At 30.9% G+C, this 13,302-nt stretch overlaps 1 long non-coding RNA gene across 2 annotated transcripts; it reads left to right on the top strand.

Annotated features, from left to right (window-relative positions):
* The first annotated feature begins 7,585 nt into the window (after positions 1 to 7,585).
* On the top strand, positions 7,586 to 9,550 carry LOC127120779 (uncharacterized). 2 transcript variants are annotated; one of them, XR_007803255.1, is made up of 4 exons: positions 7,586 to 8,036; positions 8,748 to 8,791; positions 8,874 to 9,075; positions 9,185 to 9,550. It is a non-coding gene; the product is annotated as an uncharacterized LOC127120779 (long non-coding RNA). The 2 variants fall into 2 exon arrangements; XR_007803254.1 differs by having other exon boundaries at positions 7,589 to 8,036; positions 8,874 to 9,550.
* The last annotated feature ends 3,752 nt before the right edge of the window (positions 9,551 to 13,302 follow it).

Genomic DNA, 13,302 nt, shown 5'->3' with positions numbered 1-13,302 from the left:
CTAAATAAATGTGATATTTAAATCATTGATAGATTACTTTAAATATAAAAAAATTACATACCCTTCCGTCTAATATTTAGCATTACATTATCAAATTAAACCTGGTATCAAACTATTTATTATATAAAAAATAAAAAATAAAACCAAAATTATATAAGAGATTTTTTATATTATTTTTATAATATATTGATCATTTAAATATTTTTTTTTAACAATTTGATTTTTTTATGTGAAAATGATAAAGTACAACCGTCACAAATTTTTAAATATTTAAAATATGAGAAAAAAGATTTAAAAAAATCTAAAAGACTAAATTATTAAAAAAAAAACTTAAATGATCAGAAAAACATTTATTGTATGTCTTATTGCCTAATGCAGGTTTAAATCATACTTTACCTTAAAAAAATACAAAAACATAACATGAAAGTTTAGTATTCGTTTTGAAATATATTATTAATAAGAACTGGCAAAGAAAAATGGTATTTGCATTATTTCAAGGTGTTAATATATACACCAAAAATGTAACTGTAAAAAATCAACTATGCCTTATTTTAGAATATTGATTTAGGCTAATTACAAGATCGTAGAATATAAATTATAGCTAATTACAATATATTATTGATATTGAATTAATTATATCTATCATTTCTTCATTGAGAGAAATTATTGATACTGAAATAACTATAGCTATGATTTTCTCACGGGGATTATGAATGTCTTGTCCATCAAAGAGAAAAATTGAGATTGTCCAAATATTTTAAATATACTATTTCAAATATTGGTAGACACATATGTGGTATGAGTATGGGCTTTAAATATACTATTTCAAATGATAATCAATTATAATATGTTTTGTGGTTCATGGAATATATATATATATATATATATATATATATATATATATATATATATATATATATATATATATATATATATATATATAATGCAACCTGATTATCATAGGAAATTCATATTGGTTGAGTATCAGAGATTCTAAAATTGTAGAGAAGACATTTGCGTCATTTTAACTTGCAAGTGATAATAATCATAAACTTATACTCAACTTCAATAGAAAATCGTGAAATAACATGTTGCTTACGGATTTTCAAAGAGATGGATGAATGACCAAGAAGAATAAACTAACGTGCGAGTGACTGTTGTGGTAAAGGACAACTAACCAATCGAAATCACATCATCCATTTTGTTGTAAGAGGTTGTCATGTTGCAGCATAATGCATTGTCTAGGGTTGCCTTTTGGATAATGACCTACCCGCAATACAACTTCATAATGATCTTGTTTTGGTTTATGCATACATTTGGATAAGATGTGAACATAATATGAAGTCTCGGCCTCGTAAAACATAAATAAATTAGACTATCAACTAAGTGGTGATATTTGTCGAGTTAAGCAAAGATTCTTCCATTAGGAAAAGCTAAGCAATGGTTTTGATTAAGAGGAATAGTGAAGGTTTACAACCAAGAAGTCTTGCTTCAGAAACTATATCTAGTGCATACTTTCGTTGGGAAAGAAATTTTTTTGTGGGTGATCTTGAAACTTTTACACCGAGGAAATATTCTAGAGTCCCTAAATCCTTCATATGAAAACACGTGTGAAAATATGTTTTGAATGTTGAAATGACAACATGATCATTCCAAGAAATAATAAGATCATCAACATAAATCAATACCATAACAATAAAACCTTGTTTATGCAACATGAATAGTGAGAAGATAGTGATTATTTGAATCCATACGCTTTGAGAGTAGTGGAAAACTAGGCAAATCGACATCGTGGAACTTTTTTGAGCCCATATAAGAAATTATGAATCCTACGTACCATGCTAGGACGCTTGGTGTGAACAACAAGAGGTGGTTTCATAAACAATTCCTCTTTAAGGTCCCTTGAAGGAAAGAATTATGCACATCGATTTCATGTAACTCTCAATTCTTCACCACAACTACTGTCAATACAGTTTGTACAATCACCATTTTAACAATGTGTGCAAATGTCCCATCATAGTCTACCCATTTAATTTGATGATTTCTAAGTGTCACCAAACGAGCTTTATACCTCTCCCATGTCCCATCAGTGTTGTGTCTAACTTTGTAAACCCATTTACACCCAAGTGTCTTCTTTCTTGGAGGTAAATGGGTTATGGTCCACATTTCACTATTTTCAAGTGCTTGAATATCACTTTTCGTGGTTTCCCTTCATTTGGGGTCCTTCACCACTTCAATGTAAGTGGTAGCTTTATTATCATGATAAAGATCCTGAAAGATAAGCTCGATGTATAAGATAAAAAATTTCAACGTTAGCATAGTATGATATTGGATGCGTTGTACCATATGATGCTGGTGGAGTAGGCGAGTGAAAGATAAGCAAACATGTCATATATGTACTATGTTTATTTTTGTCACTATTTTGGTTATGTCAAATGAGGAGAAGTATACTCTCAAGGGGTGTAGAATATACTCTCTACTCATGTGAGAGGGAGTTTAACCATTCAAAACCTTATCTATATGTTTTCTTCTTTATCACCTCTTTGAGAGATGTGTTATCATCATCAAAAGGGGGGATAATATCGATATATATATATGCTTGTAGGTATGAAACATATGATCTTGGTGTTGGTGACCTACTTGGTGTTTTGATGATTACAATGCTTATGCTTGCTGAAGGCTGTGGTAATATATTTCTGCAACTCTTTGATAATGGTGATTGAATTAATATATATATATATATATATATATATATATATATATATATATATATATATATATATATATATATATATATATATATATATATATATATATATATATATATATATATATATATATATATATATATATATATATATATATATATCAAGCTTTGCCATTTAGGAGACTCGAGGTTTAATTGAAGTTCTTATATGATCACGTGTATAATAAAAAGGAACTTAAAAGCCTCATAGTTGTGAAAGAGAGGAAGTGTGAAAGTTAGATTAATCGTGTTTGTCTGAGTGACCAGAGTCTTGTGAAAGTAGGAGAGTAACTCCTAAAATACTAAGGCAACTCACACACAGAGTTAAAACCTTTCTTAAAGCCTCTCTTTACATAACAAAACTCCTAAAAATTATTTTAAGACCTAGCCAGTGTATTAGGAGACTATCGACTTTATAGAAGAAAATTTTGAATTACCTAATGATTAGATCATAAGGCTAATCAGTTAGATGAAGAAAAGTCGGTTATATAACTGATTATAATAGTTTTTAATGGTTTATAACGACTCTATATCCAAACTTTCCTTTTTAAGCATAAATAGTCGATTATTTTAGGTATCTAATTAATGACTTTTTTAGCAAGCGAACTAATCCAGTCAAAGTAATAAAATAAAGTGTCTTCACAGGGATTGCAAATTTCAACAAGATTGTAATTATGCTTTTGAAAGTAAATACAGGGGGTTTTCAGATTGGTTTGTGAAAATAAATTGCACAAATAAAATTATTAAAAGATATGATAATGAGAAAACGACTATATCTTATTTTAATCCCTTAATTCTCCCTTGCGGATGATTGTGCATTATTTGAATCAACTTGACTCTATAATTTTATGGCGAATTAACAATATCAATGTACCCAATTTTTGGTGTACAACTCACTAATTTAGACTACAATTCCCTAATTCATTAGACGAGATGGATTATAAAATTAGGCGATCTAAGTGTGTTAATTCCCTAGTTACAACTTATAATTATTATTCATAATTAATTACTAAGTTGAACAATTGATATATCCGATCAGTAGAGTTATGATCAATAATCCATACTTATATAAATTCACTATACACATTCGTCAACACCCAAAGAGAAGTAAACATGAAAGCAATTGAATACAAATTATATAATCAAAACAAGCAAATAACATCAAACAATCATATGATCCAACAGAGTAAAATCAAGTTCATCTACTAAGACCTAATCAAGAGAAATATATCTACTCATAGTGATATTAAGCATTACCATGAGTTTAGATGATGAGTACATGGAAATCAATGAAGAATAATGTCTCCAGTGTCTCTAAAACTCTAAAAGTCCTTGATGTAGAACTCCTTGCCGTCACATTATATTATCCAATTCGGAACCCTTAAAAAGTGGCCTCTTTTTCTATTTAAATAGCCAAAATCGTGCCTAAACAGTGACCCATTGTGACCACTATCAAAAGTATCACAATCGCGACATCTCTTCATCGCAACCATGATAGTGGCATTGCGATCACGAGAAACCCATGGGCCAAAAAAAAATTCTTGCTTTTTCTTCTTCTTTTTTCTAAGCCCACAATTTATTTCTCTTCTTCTATTCTTCTCATTTCTTCGTCACTTTAGCTTACCTTTTGCTTGAAATTTCATAAATTTTATAAACAATGCTCGTAAATATTATGTAATGACCGAGTATCTTTCTAAGTAACCAAAGTCTTAGGAGAGTAGGATAGTAACTCCCAAAATACTTAGGCAACTCACACACACACTTAAAACCTTTTTTTAAACTCTTTACCTAACAAAACTCCTAAAACAAATTTTAAGACCTATCCAATTGATTATGAGACTATGAATTTTATTAGAAGAAATTTTTGATCTACCTGATTTATTAGATCCTAAGACTAATCGATTAGATGAATAAAATTTGATTAAATAATCGATTATAATATTTTTTTAATGATTCAAACAACTCTATATCCAAACCTTCCTTTGTGGGTATAAATAATCGATTATTTGTGGTACCTAATCAATTAGACTTAGAACCCAATCGATTAGATGAGTTAATTGACCCATAGATCATTTCCTTTTATTGCCAATTATCTTCCTATATAAAGAAGGCACCTTATCTCTTCATTTCACATCAGAATTCCGAGTTTTCCTAATTGTTTACAATCTATCTCTCTCTCTCTCTCTCTATCTATCTATCTATCTATCTATCTATCTATCTATATATATATATATATATATATATATATATATATATATATATATATATATATATATATATATATATATATATATATTATATATATATATATATATATATATATATATATATATATATATATATTTTCTTTTCACTAAAGTCACCTCGGTCCCTTGTGAATGAAAACTACTTGTGAGGAAAAATCGTACTGATGTCGTGCCAACAAACCAATAACACTTATTTATTGTAAAAAAACATTTTTTTTATTGAATAATAATAAAAATTATTGCAAAAAACTTAACTTTTTTATTGAATAATGTCGTGCCGCGAAAAATACAGATTCGCCACTGGATTTTATTTATTCCAAATAAAAGGGAAAATAGCGATAAAATCCAAAATGAGAATGGTCTCGCAACCAATAGCGGATTCGGAAGTCGGTTATGCAAGGGGAAGGTATTAGAACCCCTTACATCCATCGTACTCGATGGGAACCACTTGCTTGTATTGATGCATATGGATGTTGTTCATATGTATGTTGCTTGAATTGGTGAAATGGGATGAAAGAATAAGATGGAGGAGAAAATAAGTTTTAAATTAGTGTGTCCGCCAAGGATTTGAGCCCTTGTGCCTACGTACCCTCATACATGCAATGAGGAAGTCAGAGCTTCGTAGTTTCGCTCACAAACGGAGCATTTGTTTGGTTGTTTTTACTAAGCAGTGTTGATGTTCGTGTGTTACTTCACTTGCTTGTATGCTCGGGCATGAGAGCGAGAAGTATTTGCTTGTTTGCTGTAAAGTGGATGCGCTTGGATCACACTTTAGCAGTTAAACATTACTTGCTCACACATGGAGGCTTAAGCGTCATTCACGGTAGAACAGAAGTAACACGTCATTTTTGAAAGATTTGAAGAGATGCACTAAGGCAAAAGATGATTTGATTTGTTGGGGTTGATTTTAGTATGGAGACAAGCATCAGACCATTGACTAGATACAATCAACAGTCAAAAAACTCGGGAGTTGAGAGGACAATGTTATCCTAACCACTCTTTTGCATCCAAAAGAGATTTGAATTGTGAAAAAGTTTGATAAGTCTAATCATTGGAACTTAGAGGGAGACAAGTATCTTCTCCTTGACTAAGTACGACCAACAATCAGAATACTTGGGAGTCAAGAAGACAATGGTATCCTAACTATCATTTTTCTCCCTCATAGCACCTAGATCTAACTTGTTTGAATCATTAGATATTTTAAGGGGGAAGTCAAGTGTTGGGTCCTCAAACTAGGTACGGTCGACAACCCAAGTACTTGAATATTGTGTACAAGTACGTACCGTTTGTTATGAAAATGTTTTGAAAAAGACACTTGACGTTGGATCAAATGTTGTAGTTTATTATGAAAAAATGTGTGAAGAATGGAAGTAGAGAGATAAAATGAGATTGAGAAGAGAAAAGAATGGAGAAGAGATGGATAATGGATCATGGAATGGATGGGAGATACTTGACGTTGGATCAAGTACTTGCATTGCTATGATGTGAGTTTGATTTGGAAAACACTTGACATTGGATCAAGTATGTCTTTTGTATTTTGAAATACTTTATTTTATCGTTTGTTTTTATCTTTTTAGTTAGCATGCATGATGTACTAATGGAAGAAATAAACCTAAGTTATTACACTTTCATGGGGTGAGGGGACATGTGACCCACAATGGAGGGATGAAACCATACAATACAAATGAGAAATGAAAAGAGATTAGACAAGTTACAAACCAAGTATCATGCCTAAAGCATACAAGTGGCATGGTATCCTCACATAATACAAGGTTATTGAAATGGATTAAAAGGTCATGAGTAACTTGTATCCAACTTGAATCTCAAAGGCACATGTGGATACAAATATGAATCAAATGAATTAGTATGCATTAACAAGTGAATTAGAATGGACATTAAATGATTTAAATGCTAAAACAATAAAATGAAATGAATCATGACATGATAAAATGATAAGATGACCATGGTAAACAAAATATACACCAAATTAAATTGAAATAGCATTTTCAGTTTAACCATTAATCACAATAAAAAATGAAAACAATTAAAATTGAATTAATCATGACATATGGAATTAGATTGAAAGTAAATCAATTTGAATCCTAAACATGACATGTTAATTAAAACAACAAAGCAATATGGATCAACACAAATCAAAATTAATATGGAAATCTAATATTTTTTGGGATTTTCCACGGTTAAAAGATGAATTAACATCTAAACAAGTCTAATTAAAATCCTAAATGAACATGTATTTTTATCATCATTTTCTAATCAATCCACAATTAAAAACAAGAACTAATAAAACCAAGAATTAAATTGCATGAAAGATATCAAAACAATAAATAAAAATAATTGGGTATGGGGTTGTATTGCTGGAATCATGTGCAAGAAGCAAATGGGGCGCATGAGCCTGATGGTAAGGTCCATTGGAATTTGCCTTCAGGAAAGGGGGTACAGGAGCAAAAAGCATGGTGATGACACTGATTTCGTGTTGGGCCAGTACAATGAGCCCAATCAGAAAACTAAGGCAATGTGAATTATGAACACATGGAGAAATTGTGAGTCAACATCATCATCCAAAGTCAATGGCACATAGGGAATTATGATTGGAGACTGAAATTGAATTTAAAATGGGTTGAAAACATGTGCGCCAATTGAAATGAAACTCAGGTCAAAGCTTCATCTGAACCACCGTGGACCATCGCGCCGGAAATCGCTTATGGCGGCGGTGGCCACCAAAAGTGGCAAATCTAACCACCATCCTCACAGTCTTAACCTCCTTTCCATGAATATCACACTATCTTTTCCAGATTCTTTCCCTAACACCAAAACTGAATCAAAAACTCCAAGAACCCTAAAAATCCAATCCTAAATTAAATCCTACACATAAGGATTCAAAGCCCTCGAGGTTAGGGCTTTGAACCTCCTCTCCGTCCTCTACATCTCAGTAACTAGAATTGAAGAAATGGAAGACTTTGGAACTCACCGTGGCCGGAGAAGGATGAAGAAGATGATGAACACCGGTGAACTCCTATTTCCAGGTAATGATTCTGACTCTTCCTCGGAATCCTCTTTTTTTCTCTTCTTCTTTCTTCCCTTTTTGCTTATCTGAGTTATTGATGTTGAGGAGTATTGTTGATGAATGTTTAATTCTGATGATGGTGAGAGGGTGATTGAGATGATGTGATTCAATGTTCTGTGATGGAGGTTGAAGGTTGATGAAGTTTTTAGGTTCAGAATGATTGAGATTGGAGAGAGAAGTTCTGATGAATGTGTATGGGTGAAAAACTGGTTGGAGTGTGATTGAGAATGATTCCAGAGAGGATTACAATGATTGGGGTGTGATTGTGTAGAAAATGAATGGAGAGAATGCAATGATTGGAGTTGAGGAGTATTTATTGGTGATTAGAACTTTTAGGATTCTGAAATGCAGTTAGAGAAGTTTGTTGGGAATTGTGGAATTCGAGGCAATGCAGTTAGATATTCGGTTGGGATTTTGTGGATCCCTAGGCTATGTTCAGTTAGGTAGTTAAATTGAGTTCAGTTATGTTAGTTGTGAATGATGCATGGATGTGAATGTTAGTTATGTTTTTAGGTTTCATTCAGTTGAGTTTGTGATGTGGTGCTTTGTTCATTTTTTAACTGTTATGTTGTGAATTGATCCATTTAAACCTCAATGTTACTGACGTGTAATTGGCATGGTCTGAATTCTGCATCATGACATTATGTATTGTGTGCTCATGTTGATGCAGGAAGGTTCATTGGCTTGTGGTTGATGGGGTTCAGACTGTGATAGGTTTGGTTTGGCAGTCTTGTGTTCATGGTTATGTTTTTGTTCAAGTCTTGTTTGTACTGATATGAGAAATTACAATGTGTAGGTCTTGGCTTGGTGTGTTATTGAATTGCTTGCAGGATTCACTTGGACTGCCTTATGGTTATTGCTGCTTATGTTTTTGTTGCAGAATGACTTGGTTAAGTTATTTTTGATAGCAGGACTGTATTGTATGCTTTGAGGTTTGGTCTGACCTTGGGTTTATGTTGCAGCTTGTAGTCTGCATTGTTTACTCATGGTGATAGCAGGTCTGCAAGCTCATTGCCTTGATGTTGACTGCAGTATGATTGTAGATTGTTCATTGGCTTTGAGTTTCTTCATATTTCATAGCCGGTTTTGGTTTGACTTATGTAGCAGGAATTAAAATGGACTGCATTGTGGTTTGTGGCTTGCATGTGACCTGGTACATGTTGCAGCTTGTAATCTTGTGAAGTGGTTCTGACTTGTTACAGGTAGCATCACCTCTAAGTTCATGACATGTTTTCCTCCATTGGCTCTGATGTGCAGTAGGGTGGTTTGCAACATATGGCCTCATGGTCCTTTGGCTTGCCTTGCACTTCATTATGACCTGGTTTCGCTTCTTGTTGCATAATTCTTTTGGCTTAGTCATGTATATGCTAAGTTGCTTATGGTTCATGGCATGATGGTTGAACAATCAAGATTACAGATAGAGATGTCAAAAAAGCCCTAATGAGAAAGCCCAATAATTAGGCTCTTTACTTATCCCCATTTTTTTAAGGCCCTTTACTAAATCAACAATATTTTGGCCCCTTATTTTAAAGCACCCTCATATTTTTATTTTTTTAAGTCAAAATATAATTTGTTTAAAATAAAATATTTTATTTTTTTTAAATATATTTTCAAAAAAATAAATATTTTTGAAAAATAAAAAAATATTTAAAATTTAAAAAAAATGTTGATTTTTTTCGAAAATGAAAAAAAAACACTATTTTTTTTAAAAAACATATTTTTCTGAAAAATAAAATAAAAATCATTTTTTTTTCTGAAAATAAAAAATCAAGTTTTTTTAAAAATAAAAATAGCCATTTTTTTTTAAATATTAAAAAGTGAGAAAAAAGAATATGCACTGACAGTGTAAAATATTTTTACACTATCAACCAATGAGATCCGTGTAAAATATTTTAAAATACTATTATGATTTGGTAATATAAAATGTTTTGATTGGATGTCAGCGTAATATTTCTTTACGTTGACAGTACACTACCTTTAACCTCTTGAAAAGTTTGATTTTTTTTATAAAAAGTGTTTTTATTAAAAGTTGATTTTTTCAAAAAAAAATGATTTTCCCAAAAATATAAAAGTCGGTTTTTTTTCGAAGATAAAAAGATGATTTTCCAAAAAAAAGTTAAAAAACTCAATTTTTCTAAATAAAAAGTCGATTTTTTTTTAAAATACAAAAACAAAATTTGATTTTTTAAAAAAATGAGAGAGACGGTTTTTTTCAAAAAAAAAAATAATTTAAAATAAAATAAAAAAAGTAGACTTTTCCAAAAAAAAAAAAAAAAAAATTTGAAAATAAAGAAAAGTTGACTTTTTTCGTAAATAAAAAAAAGTCAAATATATCTGAAAGTAAAAAAAGTCAAAAATTTTCAAAAAATAAAATCGATTTTTTAAAATAAAATCAATTTTTTCCAAAAAAAAAAATCAAATTTTTTCAAAAAATAAGTAAATTATATTGATATTTTTGAAAAAAAATAATTTTTTTTAATAATAGAAAAAATCTATTTTAAAAAATGATAGGACTTTAAGGTTTTATTTGAATTTTTATAGGTTTTAGGTTATGAGAGTTACATATTTAGGGCTAATTTATTTTTAAAACTTTGATCTCATATTTTTAGGATTTTAAAAATTAAGTTCTAATCTGATATTTTTATAGTCACATTTTGTGCATTTTTCGATTTATTCCAGCGGCTTCTATCATTGAAGAAGTAAAACATTAAAACTAAATTATGTAGAATGTAGTTGGTAGAGCTTCCACCATGACTTATCACATAAAAAATTTATTGGATGACCATTATATTCATCAATAGAATAAATGTTTTAAACCTACTATACTGATAAGATTTGAAAGTTCAATGAAAAAAACAAATATTTATGTTGGTGAATAACTTGAGATAGGATGTTTAGTTTAAAATATTTTTTCACGTAAATGCTTGATAAATATTTGTCTACCTGTCTTGCAATAATATATTTAATTCTTTTTAAATGTATATGTTCTAATTAGAAATATTGAAAAAGTCTATATTATTTAGAGAATATCACCAGCATTGAAGGAACCTCGATAGTATGTGGTTAGAAGTTTTTCGCATTTTCTGTTGGATAAAGTGTCAATGAAACCAATGAGTATTCCAAAAATAACTTATCCTTTTAGAGAGGATCTTGACTCAATTATCTTTTCTTTATAAATCTAAAAATGGTTGCATTTAGATTTACGTAGATCTTTTGTTCCATGCACTATAAGATGGAACCATGTTCTCCATTTAATGAGCCAAACCAGTTCGTGAGAATTTTTTTTAAATAATTAATTTTTTTAAAAAATATCCATATTTTCAAAAAAATTACATATATGGGCAATTTTTGCCCTAATATGGCCATGGGCACCACCCTAGATGGCGCCTACCCTTAAATTTAGAGCAAGTCGCCACTAGGAGTGGCGCCTACTCCTATTTCCATTTTTTTTGTTTTTTATTTTTATTTTTTTTAATATGTTTTTAATTTTTTTTTAATTTTTTAAAATTTTTTTTAACTTATTTTAAATTTATTAATTTATATTAATTTATATTAATACATATATATAAATAATACTATTTACAAGATATATATATATATATATATATATATATATATATATATATATATATATATATATATATATATATATATATATATATATATATATATATATATATATATATATATATATATATATTAATTTATATATATCAATTTATATATATTAATTTAATTTATAACAAAATAATATTATTTACAAATTTTTGGGAGAATTAGGGTTAATCATGTTAGGGTTAATTAATCAATTATAATTAGGGTTTATTGATCGGTTATAATTAGAGTTTGGTAGTTATGACCTAATTCAAACCCTAATTCTCCCTAAGACTAATTAAACAAGTGCGACACTAATTAGGGTTAAGTACATTGATGTACAACCTAGATTTTTTCCTATAAATAAAGTGTTATTTCCTTGCATTTTCTTCACCACTATTTTCTATCACTTTCTCTATCAAGTTGAGTTCATGGCATCCCCCAGACCGTCATCATGGCAGCGAACATCATCAAGGCTGCCGGATCCTGAACCAGTAATCTTAAAAAGGGATGGGCATGTTATTTTCTCGCCTGTGAAACCCCCAATGGAGATGAAATTTTGGAACATCTGTTCGTTGGACCAACTAAAAAGGTCCTTGATGTCTTAGTTAGAGGGAGATTACCAACCTGGTGAAGTCATCAGAAGGATTCAGAGGCTTAGAAGAAGGTTCTCATTTGAAACTGGAGAAACGGAATGTTGGTGGGTTGAAGTTGAAAGCGACATTGATTGCATCCAAATGATGCATGGATCAGATGACATAGTGTTAACTGTTGTAATTTCCTAGATTTTAATGGTTGTTTGTGTTGTTGTTCTTGTATTTGTTATTGTTCTATTACTTGTTCTTGTTTTAGTACTTGTTCTTGTTCCAGTATTTGTTTTTGTTTTAGTAATTGTTGTTGTAATGTTAGATGTTTGTGTTTGTTGTTCCAGTGTCATCTTCTATTTTGAATAAAAAGTAAACTTTATTGATAAATAGCATTGGTACACAGAGTTATGAATATGAAAACTATGTTGTGGAACTAGATCCACGATATGGACATTTGTTCTTATTATGCCCCAGTTGTCGACATATGCTACACTTCCTCTGCATTTTCTCTGCGACGTCCATTTCAGTTCTAATGCGCCTGCTGTTTGGGCGACCACTTTTATTCCGCCGCATCGATTCGTTGTGCCAAACAATTTCCCCGTCATACTCTGGCCAATATGCCTCCAATGCTACCACCGGAAAGGGATTGTCGTATACATTTAGCAATGTTGCAACTTTGTAGATGGGAGACACTAGCGACAATGCATTGAAGTGGCTGTGTGAACACGCTGCAATGGCATGGGAACAAGGCATACGATAGGCCTGAAATTGACCACAGTCGCACCAACAGTCTGGTATTAGGACCCTATACTCTTGTCTGGGCAGCCCCTGGTTGTGGTCAATTGTTTCCTTGACACAAAAAGTGTGGCCATGGCGGTCGAATTCCGTAACCCGATGGCTGCTGGCTTTGGCAGATTCCTGCCTCATAAACTTCATGCAGGCATCACTATATACTTGACTCGTCTGTAACACTTCATGTCAGCGCTTCCCTCTTGTTACGAACAACGTTGTCATCCGAAAATAGGTCGCACTCACCAAAGCGGT

The sequence above is a fragment of the Lathyrus oleraceus genome, chromosome 2 (assembly GCF_024323335.1).
Source record: "Lathyrus oleraceus cultivar Zhongwan6 chromosome 2, CAAS_Psat_ZW6_1.0, whole genome shotgun sequence".
Classification (NCBI taxonomy): domain Eukaryota; kingdom Viridiplantae; phylum Streptophyta; class Magnoliopsida; order Fabales; family Fabaceae; genus Lathyrus; species Lathyrus oleraceus.
The sequence above is the reverse complement of the archived record's forward strand: the minus strand, read 5'-3'. Positions and strand labels throughout refer to the sequence as shown.